Here is a 14095-nt window from a genome sequence, read left to right on the forward strand (position 1 = left end):
TTCCATCCTTTTAGCCATGGTTGTCCTCTCAAGTCCTTAGATTAGGATATCACTAAAAAATGGAACCTTGTGGAGTGTCATAATAATTACAAAAAATTCATGGTTAAAATAAGAAGAAATATAAAATACCCCAGGAACCCCTTGTTATTGGTTGTCGATCATATGATTGACAATGATGTGGTGGTATCTCATATTTGTGGAGTGCAGTCTAGTGATTTGACTTTATATATTGAGAAATAGATATTAAAATATAACATTTATTATTAGTGCATTGAGAAGGAAATGGATAAGAAGTATAACATTGTATTATAGGTATGGTCCCTTGCTTTCAGTCAGATCGAAATATGTATGGAAGAAATTAATATCTTCTACAAATATTGTCTATAGTGGCATGCCATGTAGTAGCCAATTTTCAAATACAATGTGAGTAGATCAAAAATGGTCTTGGCGATATCGATAAAACCTATAGAATTATGAAGGATTTGAATGGTGTAGAAGAAAAGAGTCAATGAGCTATAGATTGATTTTCTACCTCAACAATAATAAAGGGAATACTTGATCAAGATATTTTGTCTTACAATGGATATGACTAAAGTTAGGATGAAGCAAGTTGCTAATCTATTAGCTCAAGAAAAACCACCTAATCAACACTATGATATCAATACAAAAAAACAATAAAAAAATCTTGAACTTATCCAAGTGATTTGTTTTGCAAGCTCTCGTGCACTTGCTCGTACACAAAGTAGAGTCAAATATCAAAAAAGGAATCAACCAACCATAACAAAAGAAAAGAGTTTTCCTACCACACCATGATGGTGCATATAGATGTATGAGAATTAAACTACTTTTTTCTCACAAGTAATTGACACTTCATATTATAAGGAAATTAACCCTTCCCTAATGATGGCAAGGCAATTTCTACTTATCTCCTCTCTATGGATTCACCAAAAGTCTTCCCCTTAACATAGGGAAATGGATGCATAAATATTTTTATCCTAAGCAAAAGTATTCAAACACATTCCTCTACCATATATAAATACACACAAAAAGCACATAGATATATTGTATATATAGTGTCCTTGAGATTGGTCAAGGACAGAAGAGTGGAAGAGCTTCCATGGGCAAGGAGTAAAATTAGATTAAAAACAAACATGAGATTACCATCCCATACACCTCCAAATTTTCTTGATTCTGCTAACTCATGGAATATTTTAGCTACTCGGCATGTCTAACACAAGAGCATGTTGGTGAATGGGCAGTCAGCATCACCAAATAAGAAAATCTCATGCTATCACAGATCTAACTTAAGTTGCTAAACCTTTTCAAAGGAACCTACACTGGTGCCCACTAAAAGGGAGACGAGGGGTGAAACAATATATGCAAGTTTAAACTTAATTTAACTTTAATATAGCTATTATTCATAAACTATAACAAATACACAATATGAAATCTTTCACAAGTACAAAAGAGAAATAAACTTATGTAAAAACCGAAGATGGGAAAAATCATGGGAAAATAAATCTCAAAATAATAATAAATCATTTATGATAAGTAGACAACAACCAATAGGAGACACTAATCTTAGATTAAATATATAACCATCAACCAATGGATTACACTTACATCTTTTTCCTGATGATTGAGTGACAACTTAGTGACAAGGACATGAATCTTGTAATATCCCCTTATATTATTTCTTAGGAATTAGGGACAATTAACTCCCAAAAATCAATGGAAACTTCCTTCCAAGAAGACTCTAAAATTCCTTTACAAGACATGTAATGATGGTAATTGTCACCAATTAATATAAGAAAAAAAAAGATTATGATTTATAATTGATACTACTTATAATATGATGCTATAAGATTACTTATCAATAAAATAAAGTATCACAACTATCTCAGATATATTGATGAGATTTGTGTCAAGATGATCTCTACTATATATATCAGACCTGCACTTCTATTATAAGATTATGAATTGTGTGAAGTCTCCTTCCAATTGCTGCTATTTGTTTCTAATATATCAATATAAGAGATACTACAAGTCTTCTCAATGTGCTAATAGCCGACTCTAATATGTAACTAATATGTTGAAGTCTACTTTTATTGCTTATAGAAATGATGTATCTTGTTGTTCCTGATCTATCTTATAATTACACAAATATCTCAATATCACTTATAGCATTGATATAGTTTTTTCTTATCTGTACTTGTCTCCAACATCACTTATAGTGATGATATTGCTAATTCTAATTTGTACCTTATACCTATGAAATTATCATCAATATTGCTTACAATAATGATATTTCTATGTCTACCTTGTCTTTGGAAATATACAATATAATGGGCTCTTCATGATTACTTTCCTTCAGTATTTGCAAATTGATTTTCTAAAGGCAAGTACTCCCTTGAGAAATCCAATAAGGATAATATCTAATAAGAAATACTCAATTATGTCTTTGAGAATGGGAATGATTCTTATAATAGATCTCATTTTTATTGGATACTTGCACCCATAGGTTGGGATAACACCTTTCTTTTTTAGAAATGGGCATTTAATGGCTAATCATTGTCTTTGCATAGTTAGGAATAATCGCTACTGATTAGTTTGTTCACTTCACTTGTCATTATTTGATTAATCTTCCATAGGTGGTGATAAAGACAATATCATGTTGATTGTTGATAATGTGATTGTCTATTTTGTGATATGAAACTACATATATATGTAAATACACATGCACAACTATGGCTGCATTTATGTTTTTTGATGTCAACATGGAACACTTGAATGGTGTGACAAAATTTGTCCTTTGATGTTCAATATTCTTACTCAATACCTCTTGTAATTTTTATAACTGATGGGTGATTATGATGATCCTTTGAGCAATACATAAGGTGATAATATTGACATCCTTGCTAACTGATATTTCATGGTTAACATTACCATTTATTGCAGATTGGTTTGGTAATTGATGCTCTATTTGGTTATCTCCTCAATGATAATAATTGTTGGATGATCATGTTGCTTGATAAAATTTGTTGGATAATGAAATAATGTCATTTTAAGTAATTATCTATGAATATTGTACATTAATATTGGTTTTTGTGTCATGCTAATGAATATTGTTATGTGTTAATGAAGTCTTGATAAGTATTGAGTATTAATGATTTTTTTATCATATTAATGAATGTTATGTGATTGTATTGATTGAATGTTATAGTTCATAAATGGATGAACGAATGAATGAAGTAAGTAATTAGATGTTAATGGAGAACTTAGATTGGTGTTAAGGGGAGGGGGGTGAGGCCATATGGGCTTCCACCTTCACATAGTTGGCCTTGTTAAGTAGAGAATATTAAAGTATTTTCATAACCAAGTGAAGCTCAAACTAACACACCTTTATTAATTAATTAATTAATTTCATTATAGGTCTAGAATGATGGGATGATACTCTATGGTATAGGTATGAATCTCTAGAGGAAGATTAGTTAGGTACTTGATCTTCCAGCTTCAACAACTTTACCACTTGCTTCATTTTGGGTCTTGCAGCTAGATCTGGATGGGAACACCACAACCCTATCCCTACCAATTGTTTCATTTCAGCCTTCTCAAACTCCACATTTAACTTTATACATGTAGCATCCAAAACTTTTCCTTGACCATAGGTCTACTACTCTCTTTCCAAATGCTTAAGTAGATTAGAATTCTATCTATAACTTCCTAGCTTTCCTTCTTTAAGATAGTCTAAGTAGTTTCCAAAAGAAAACTAGAACTCAAAATGAAACCTATTCTAGCGATCCCATATTTACCTCTTGCAAATTTTGAAATGAAACTTTGCTAAATCTATAAAACCAATGAATTCTACAATATAACGTACAAAGATTTTTATTTTCTTACACTCCTTATCTCTAATCTATAGATGTATTACATGATTATATATGTAACAATGGAGATGTTGGATGCATGAAGACTATTGGGAAGGGGTAAAATGCACTCCAAGGCCCTCTTTATTGAGGAATTGATGTAGTACTGCTCTGCTACCACTGACAAAGGTATGCTTTGATACCACTTGATGGAGACACAACCCAAGCATAGAATGGATACAATAGGAAAGGGAAATTTTCATTAACTATGAAAATATGCTAGTACACTTGGTGCAGAGAAACAAACTCCAAAACATGCCCTAAGGGCTTACAATAGTATAAATCTGGAGATAAATTCTTCTCCCAGTACCTTCTCTCAAACTCCACTCCAAACTGCCTTTTACAATGCTAGAAATGTTCTTAACTAGACCCCAAAGGGTTAAGGATTAGGAATACATTCTAGAAAGTGCTAGTTGGCATCCACCGAAAAAATAGAAGGCTCTAGAAGTTGCATTAGAAGTTGGCACAAAATTAGAAGAATCCAGAAATGGTAACCAAACTTTCAAGAGGCATAACTTTTGAATCATAGCTATGATTGACAAATCGTTTACATTATCAGAAAGCTCTCAAAGCGCTCTATAGCCCTACGAACAAGTGTCACTCATCCCCCATTTTTCAGCCCTATATGAGGTCATTTAATACCCCTAACCTAACTTTGAAGCATTCTTAGGATGTCTCAAGAAATCAAAAAACTGCGATAACTTTCAAACCTTGGGGCCTTTTGACCTGATTCTTTTTTTGAAATGCTCTAAATTACAATTACAATCATCCAACCAATTTACACCTTCTAGTTCACCAAAATGATCACTCAATTACATACTCCTATTTTTTTGGCATTTACACATATCCCAAGGTGTTCAAATACTCTATCCTAGAACACTGATAGTGGAACTGTGAGAGTTGGAACCTTTACCCAAATGGGTATCTAGAAATAAAAAGACTTGAAATAGAAACTAAGTCTAAGTACATTTTTTTGGGTGACATAGGATTGCCCTTATACCTCTTAATGCTCTTGCATCAGGAACCAACTACTTTCATAGAAGAAAAGGCTTGTATGGGTTACCACCTAAGATTGATCGACAGCACAGGCAAGAAAGTGAAAGGAAAAGACAAGGTAATAGAAAATCTTTGGCATTAAGTTGGTTTAGAGATTGAAGTTCAGTAATGGCATGGTGTTTTACCAAATTCAAATATTTCACATGAAATAATGATATATATTACTAAATGTCTTTTAATATCTTAATGTTCATAATAGTATTGTATATTAACAATAAATGTTTAATTGTTTTTATATTTAGGTATAATCTTGATATCTTTGTTATTTTTTTATTGTTATTGACTGTTTGGTGTGACCTCACAACATTGTAAAACTGTGGGAGTCCTTTGGAAAACTCCTCGAACCTAATTAAATATTTAATTAATTATTATTTCAATACTATTTGAAGCAAGCTTTCTAGAAGTTACTTTTCTAGTTGTACACCATTTTTCTTTTAGGTGCATGAAAAATATAGTTTCTAGTACATGTTTGAGGCAATTATGATAAGGAATCCTCTTTTTTACTTTCTTTTAATTACTAAGATTTCATTGCACTCTATCATGTTTTAGTTTATTGTTTTTTAAGAAGCTTCATCTGATAATGTATTATTATATTTTATTAAATAAAATCTATTTATAGAAAATGAAACGTGAGGAAAAATCATGTTGACATGTAGTTGGAATAGTGATTCATAAAAGACTTATAAAATTTGTTTTATAAACCCTTTAAATATTCAATCAATAACATGTATGATGTTGTCGAAGTAGAGATTCTACAATTTGCATCATCTTGTTCGTCTAAGGCATTGAGGAAAGCATTTGGAGAATCCCATGCCCTAGTTGAAGCAGCTTAGGCTATACTAAGTGATATTCCATGAAATAGCCATACCCTTCCTTCCCTAGTTACAGAGGAAGCTTTGAAGGTTTCTAGTTATAGCTATGAAACCAAAACTTCTTGGGGCAAAGTGGTAGAAGATGCATAACCTTGTTTTTTTTTTTAAAAATTAATTCGTACTAAATTAAAGATTACCCATCATCTTATATTAATCTTATCAGATGTCCACTATCCATTTGAAATGTAGATTTTTGTTTTTGGATTTGATTGTGTATTTTTTTTAGCATCAATTTTTTGGATCACATTCTGCAATCCATCATCAGGAAAAGAGAAAGCAAGAATAGAAAAGTGAAATATGAAAACCAATCCTCTTTTTCTTTTTATTTCCCTTTGGTTGGGCTTAGTTTGTATATTTCACTTTTCAATGCATTCTCTCATCTTGATGATGGATCATGAAGTGTGATCTGAAACATTGATGCTAAAAAAACATACACAATCAAATCCAAACATAAAAATTTACATATCACCTTATATATTAGATATATAATGCAACCCAGAAAAATCTTCCCTCACTTTTGATTGGTTGTAGGTGGGATGGATGTATGGATCTATAGTTGAGGATGTTATGATAAGAATGAAGATTCGGAGTCTAGGTTGGCATTCCATTAGTGTCCAACTAGAGGAACCAATTTTTATGGGATTTGCAGCAACCCCTAGTCCAGATACCGTTGTTCAATAGAAGAGATGAGCAACATGACTACTTGAAATATTTGTAAGAAAACTCTATCCTTTCATTGGGCTTAGAAGAGGCATTAGGCCAAGGCAGAGGATGCTTTATGCTTATTTCTTCCTATGGGTTGCTTGGTCAGTACCAATTATCTGCTATGCCTTACTTCCTACCATGAGTTTACTATATCATAAATCATTCTTGCCCAAGGTTAGTTAAATTTCATTTTATATTAATATCATCTTATCTGTCTGAATTAAAAAACACTATTAACCTATTAGCAACTAGTCTCATCATATGGTTGTTATGTGAACAATATATTATGTGTTTTGATTCATATCATCTTTAGGACAAGATAAGTTTTGAAAAAGGAAGTCAATTTTGACTATTTACCAATTAGACCTTAGTGTGTGATGTTTAAGCCACCCATTTGATTCATTGAGTTGGTGCATCTTTAATCATATTAATAAATGAGTCTAAGTGATTTCAGATGAACCACCCAAAGAAGTCAAATCATAGAACACAGTACTTAAATTATATCATAAAGATGGGTGATTAACCACTCAAATAAGTCAAATCTTAGAATGTTCTATTTAAACTATATTAAAAAATGAACTCATTTTTATTTACAGATTTGTATACCATAGTTTTTTTTTTAACCATAGTTTTTTTTTAACACTAGATTTGCACTCTTCCTTTCATTCTATGGATATCAACTTGTGTAGTACATTCTTCTTGGGTGTTCTATGAGAGATGTTAGAAACAATAATCCACCAAGATAACTGAGTGGGAGGGTCGAATCAATTATCCAATAATTAAAACATTTATCAACCTTAAATAATTGTATCCATTCATCCAAAGTAAATAGTAACCATAATAGAATGCACATAGAAAATTACACCAAATATGTTAACTAGGGAAGCCCTTGATTAGAGAGAAAACCCTGGTGGGAATGATGTCCACAAGATGATGTACTAATATAAATATTCCTTGTTAGAGAATGGATCCTATTAGGATTCTATTACAACATTTAGTACATAGAGTCCCTATTAGGAGACTTTGAATCCCTGTTAGGAGATTCCAACCTTGTTAGGAGTTGTGCCAACCCTGTTAGGAGTTGTAGTACAATGTATGCAAGAAGAGCCCACTACCCAAACATGTAATTTCAATTACAAGAAGAGCTCACTACCCAAAAAAGTAATTTACTATTAAATTCCTCTTTCCTCTATTCTGTCAACCAAATCAATCATTTTTATACATTGTAGACCAATCATGAACTACAGATCCAAGTATCCAACTTCATATCACACAATAAAACTCGATAATGCAGTTTCCTTCACTTCCACTCTGCTCTGCTTAACTTTGCATTCTGCTCTTTGTGCTGCTTACAATCATCCCATATCATGCTCCTAAGATAAAGGAAAATTTCCTTCCTTTATACCAAATCCATAAAACAATTGCCTAAGTTGACTGTTACACCTTCTCAATTAATTATTATAGGACCACATTAAGAACACGGTACATTTAGATATAACATTAATATTTCACCTTGCAACTTGAATAACTTTTTGTACATTCAATATTATGACAATCAAGCTTAACCACATCATCATCAACATGTCTTCTTCACATCCTTAACCTCAATTCTTAGAATAACAATTCTGCTAAGAGATATAAAAAGTTTACCAAAACATGCCTTTGTAAACTCTATCTCAGAATAGACATCACCAAAACTTACATAGCTTCTTCCAGACTTAACATTTCTTCACCCCATACTAACTACATAGACTAGATACTTATAAGTATCTCTCATAACCTTAGATAGTGAGAATACTCAACTAGCTATCTGTACCAACTTGATCTTTCTGTTCTTCTTCTATTAGATACCATAGAAAATTGCTATGTTGACATCAATGACAAACACGGTCATCAATATAACAAATCATCATGATAATGATCTAGCCATGTATCTACAATACTCCCCCATAGGAATATCATCAGCATTCATGCTTCCAACAAGAGAGTGGTGGAATAACCAATTCATGTGTCTCATTGTGTGCACATCTTCATGGTTCATTGCACTATTTGATGTTGTAATGAAGTTATTGGGATTGTCTAAGATAGTATTTGTTCTAACTCCAAAGGGATTCGAGGAAGAAGAGAATGGTGATGAGTGAAAGTTTACATTTGATTCCTCTACATTTTTCATCATATCAACTATAATATTATTATTAAACTTAGCAAACCTTGCTTGGAACACTATTTCAATTGTGGGTAGTGTCAGTGAGGTCAAAGAGAGGTTGTTTGCAGAGTATTTGTGTAGTGTTTGGGTAGTCATAAATCTCTAACCATTTGTGAAAAGATTGGTTAGAAAGGGAAAGAGAGGCAGTCCTTGGAGTGTTATCATGAAATCTTGTGCTTTGGTTGTTTTCATATATGCTATATTGGCTTAATTCAATGAAGCGTATTTTTCCTATCTGCCAATCTCACTTATTTAAATTGTACAAATCTTCCTAGAAATATTCTTCTATCATGGAATGATTTATCTTTCATCCTTTCTAGTGAGGAGCTCTTCTTCCATTAACAATATGTCTATAGTTCTATACCATTTTTGAATATATATGTGTGGTCCATTGAATTCTTCGAATAAGAACAATTAGAAAATGAAAATCTTTATAATTCAAATTTAAGTTGGAGTGCTTCTAGGTACTTCATAAGTATGTTGTGTGTGGCAATTACAATTGATTTTCATTTTCCCCCTTGTGAACATTTCTACAGTTCCTTTCTCAACAGTAGACATGCAATATTGTTTTCGGTGTTACTTGTGTAGGTCTCTTGTAGGAATTTCTTGATATGCTTGACATGATTTTTCATTTTAAAATATAAATAGATTCTCTTCTTTTTTTGTATCCATGCTAAAATATTTTGCTACTTTCAATATATAAAATGTCAATAGTTTAAAATGTAAATTTGAGATGACAAGTTGTTTTCTTTGAGTATTTTGTTAATTGTGAAGTAATGTCATATGGAATTTTTTTATAACTAACTAACCATCTTCATTTTTCTATTCAATTATAGGGAGGTGGCTTTTCAAAGAGAGATGGTAAACACTTTCACTTTACTATTATTTAATTACTTAATAGCTAGTGTATCTCTTAAGTCTCACATTAAAACATACTCCCTATAAAGTACAATATGATCTAAATCCAAAAATCTTCCCCTTTCCTTATTCTAGATTGGGATGCTTGCAAGGATGTTGAATACAAAGATAATACTCCTATGACTTCAGGTTTGAGTATCTTATTCTACAAAGTACATGTATATGCAATAACTCTAAACACTTTACCTAGAGTTCTATTAAACTTTTGTAATATCTCTGTTGAGTATATGAAGATAACCATGGAGCCCAAGGCTTGTAAGTAGACCTTTATTATTATTAATGATTCTTTATGTAGTTAAAATATACTTGAACTCTTGAGATAACTGCCTAATATAAACTGTAGCTATCTTATTATTCTCGAGAATACTACAAGCATTCAGTCTATTGGGAATTCAATGTCTAGTTAAAAGCTAAAACTATATGCATGGCTCTCTATAGGTGTATTGTATCCCTTAATACTATATTATTAATATAAATTATAAATGTGGATCTATACTGAGACATTCTTTTTTTCTTTAGTTTCCTATAATAGTATGATATTAATTCCTTTTATCTCAACAACTTTGTATAGAATCTAGACAAGTCAATGTATGCACCAATCATGTTATTGTTGGATACAATTGATTAATTGTGTGTTATCTTTGATGTTACACAAATGTCATATCAGTTGATAGTTAGTGCATGCCAAGCTCACTTGGTTAGTGAAGAAAGTTTTCCCTATCTACCGAGTGTTCTTGAGTCTACTCTGTACAAGAGGTAGTATCTACTAAGCTCACTCGGGCATCGAAGGAATTTATGCAAAAAAGATTGTTAACCAAGCTCGTGTGTGTGTGTGTGTGTGTGTGTGTGTGTGTTTTCTTTGTCTTTCCTCCCCAATATGTTTTAGTAGACTCTTTCTTTATAATATTTCCTTCTACCACTTGGAATGAGTGATGGGATGGAAGTGTTGACTAGGTGCTTAGAGCCAATATTATTTAATGGTATAAAGTGTGGAAGAAAACTTAGATTGTAGGTATGCATCTTATTTCTTTCATCTTATGTGATGGTTTCATTTTAATCCTAAGAAAAGCTAATTGGATATAATTACTATTGGTGTTGATTGCACAATTTCTTCTTCATTTATATGTTTGACTGTATATATTTTTATTGCTCAAGTTTACTTCCATTGATTCTATCATCTTTTCTGATTGTTGGAATTTAATTCCATATATATGATATATCATTTCTATTGACATGTTGCAACTCTTGTATATCCGATAGATGTTTCTCTTTATTCTTAAGAGATTGTACCCCCTCTTATTATCATTTACAAAACTAATTCTAATATATGTTTGATTGTTACCTATGATCAACATAATGCAATAATATATTATGATCTCTACACTTCACTAATATTTTAATGATTAGTCAATATTCATTTAGCCACCATAATATTGACCAAAGATGTTTGAATAAATAATTCTACTCTCAAGATCGAAATAGATTTTTTGAAGTGTCTTTAATCATTGTCAATATGAGTGATGGAGATGTTGTATCTCTATAAGTCATGGAGATGAGTGTTTTTAGTGATCGAAAAGGAGGAGATATCAAAAACTCATAATAGTTTCATCCATATAGATAGAAATGTTGTTTCTTCATTTGATGTTTCATATACTACTATAGTTACAACGATTAGGCTTTGTGAGTTGGGATACACTATAGTGATCGCAATATGACCAAAAGAGATTTTGGGTACTATATTGCTATAGAATATAGCAAAATCTTCTATCACTATACAAAGAAGGCCTAATCTTGACATAGCAATGAGCGATGAGGAAAGTATATTGCTATGATATATAGTGATCCCTTTTATCACTATGTGAAGAAACTGCAAAAACAATATAGTGATGAGTGATAAAGGAGGCTTATTTCTATAACATATAGTGATCATCGAAAAATGGAAAACAAATATAATCATTACAGTGATGAGTGATAGAGATGTTATATCGCTATAAGTCATGGCAATGAGTTTTTTCGGTGATTGAAAAGGAGGAGATATCAAAAGTGCATAACAATTTCATACATATTGATAGAAATGGTGTTTCTTCATTTGATGTTTCATATACTACTATAGTTACAATGATTAGGCTTCATGAATTGAGATACACTATAGTGATCATAGTATGGTCAAAAGAGATTTTGGGTACTATATCGCTATAGAATATAGCAAACTCTTCAATCGCTATATAGAGAAGGCCTAATCTTGACATAGCAATGAGTGATGAGGAAAGTATATCACTATGACATATAGTGATCCCTTTTATTGCTATGTGAAGAAACTGCAAAAATAATATAGTGATGAGTGATAAAGGAAGCTTATCACTATAACATATAGTGATCATTGGAAAATGGGAAAAAAATATAATCATTACAATGATGAGTAATAGAGATGTTGTATTTCTATAAGTCATGGCAATGAGTGTTTTTGGTGATCGAAAAGGAGGAGATATCAAAAATGCATAACAATTTCATCCATATTGATAGAAATGTTGTTCCTTCATTTGATGTTTCATATACCACTATAGTTACAATGATTAGGCTTCATGAGTTGAGATACACTATAGCAATCACAGTATAGTCAAAAGAGATTTTGGGTACTATATCACTATAGAATATAGCAAACTCTTCTATCACTATATGCCAAAGGCCTAATCTTGACATAGTGATGAGCAATGAGGAAAGTATATCACTATAAAAAATAGAGATCTCTTTTATCACTATGCCCAACATTGGTCAAAATTTCAACCAAAGCATCAACCAAGATGCCATCATGGGTTTGGCATCTTGGTCAATGCTTAGGTTGAATTTTTTATGAAACTTGGTCAAAATTTTGACCAATAGCCTCATTAACAAGGGAGGCCATTTTTGTCCAAATGCATCGTCAAAATTTTGACACTGACAAGAATTCCAGTTGAAGTTTCGATGACAAAAATAGTGACAAAATAGTTTGTCCAAAATTGAACCAACATGAATCAAAAATTTGACCAATTTTCATCAAAAAAAGAGTCAAAATTTACTAGTGATTCACCTCCATATCACTCTTCAAAAATGATCTCACATGCACAAGATTATATAAATCTCTTCTTGGAGTGAAATTGATGCTAAGTATGACGATATCTTATCCAATTTTACTCATTTTAGAACAAGGTGTGTGTAGCTCTGCTATGAAGAATGCAATGTAGCCATGAGGATTGATTTTAGTAGTTCTTTAGCTTTATCAGTATAGCTCCATATTTTTTCGAACATATTCAAAATCTTCAAGGTGACTCCAAGAATGAAAATTAGGCATGGATAACTTACCATTTTATTCAATTGGTGTGTTCTAGAAAATTATTTTTCAAGGTGCACACTTTGTGCTCACAGAGCAACGAAGGTGCATATCTAAAATGCACATATCTTAATAAAACTAGTTGATCTAATCAAATGACCGCTACAAGCTTTGTGCAAAGACTTTGGGGAATCAATTTCTTCCAGCTTAGAGACCAAACCAACATGTTCTTATATTCTTTCAAATAACCAGAAATGTAGCTCCACAATGGCCTTGGCACAATTAGTATGTTGGTTTCTTGAAATAGATGATTGACAACAATTTATGCTTCCTCATGGGTGAACGTGCAGCCAAGATGATTCTTTTATTATCTTTGTGATCCAACACACATCCTTTGAATGATGTGGAAAATCCACAACTTCTACTAGACTTGGCTCACAACTTTTAATAGTGGGACAAAAGAAGTTGATCAGAACTAAGGATAAAGAGCTCTACCGCGGAGCTGAAGCATAGCTTTTCACATATGGCCTAGTTAGGTGATATTTTTAGTATGCCTTCATTTTAGAACATTGGCCTCTAGTTCCCAAGAACATGAATTTCATCTTTTCGAAGAACATTCCAGCACATGTCACTTAGAGCATACATTTTGGGCAAATCTACTTCATATCGATTGTTGACTTTGATGTAGGAACTTTTAGAACACATACTATAGTAACTAATCTTCTTTAAACCAAAGAAAATGCAAGGCATTCCACAAACCTATAATCATCTCACTTGACTGATATAGACTACTTTCTTAATAGCCATATTGGTAACTCTATAGAGGAAGGTGAGAGAGAAGGTTCTCCTAGGGCTAACTTGATTTGGATAGGAACTCAATAGCCATGAATAAAGATTAAACTAGAAGCTTTGAAAATGGGAGACTGAAAGTCTAGCAACACAACTCATCCATTCTTGCTTAAAACTAAAGAATACTATAAATCCTAGTAAAAATTGAATCAATAATAATAAATATTTGTGAATGATGTTATCATGACAAAGAAATTGGAACCACACAAACTATTATACTTATTATTGATAGGTGGAGATGGGATAGGTAAAACCT

The 14095-nt window shown here is 31.9% G+C and overlaps 1 pseudogene; it reads left to right on the plus strand.

Moving 5' to 3' along the window:
- Positions 1-14095, plus strand: part of LOC149539467 (reticulon-like protein B8) — an 80764-nt pseudogene that overhangs the window by 50369 nt on the left and 16300 nt on the right.

This window comes from Cupressus sempervirens, chromosome 9 (genome assembly GCF_028749045.1).
Source record: "Cupressus sempervirens isolate cs-2001-9-10 chromosome 9, ASM2874904v1, whole genome shotgun sequence".
In the NCBI taxonomy this organism is placed as follows: domain Eukaryota; kingdom Viridiplantae; phylum Streptophyta; class Pinopsida; order Cupressales; family Cupressaceae; genus Cupressus; species Cupressus sempervirens.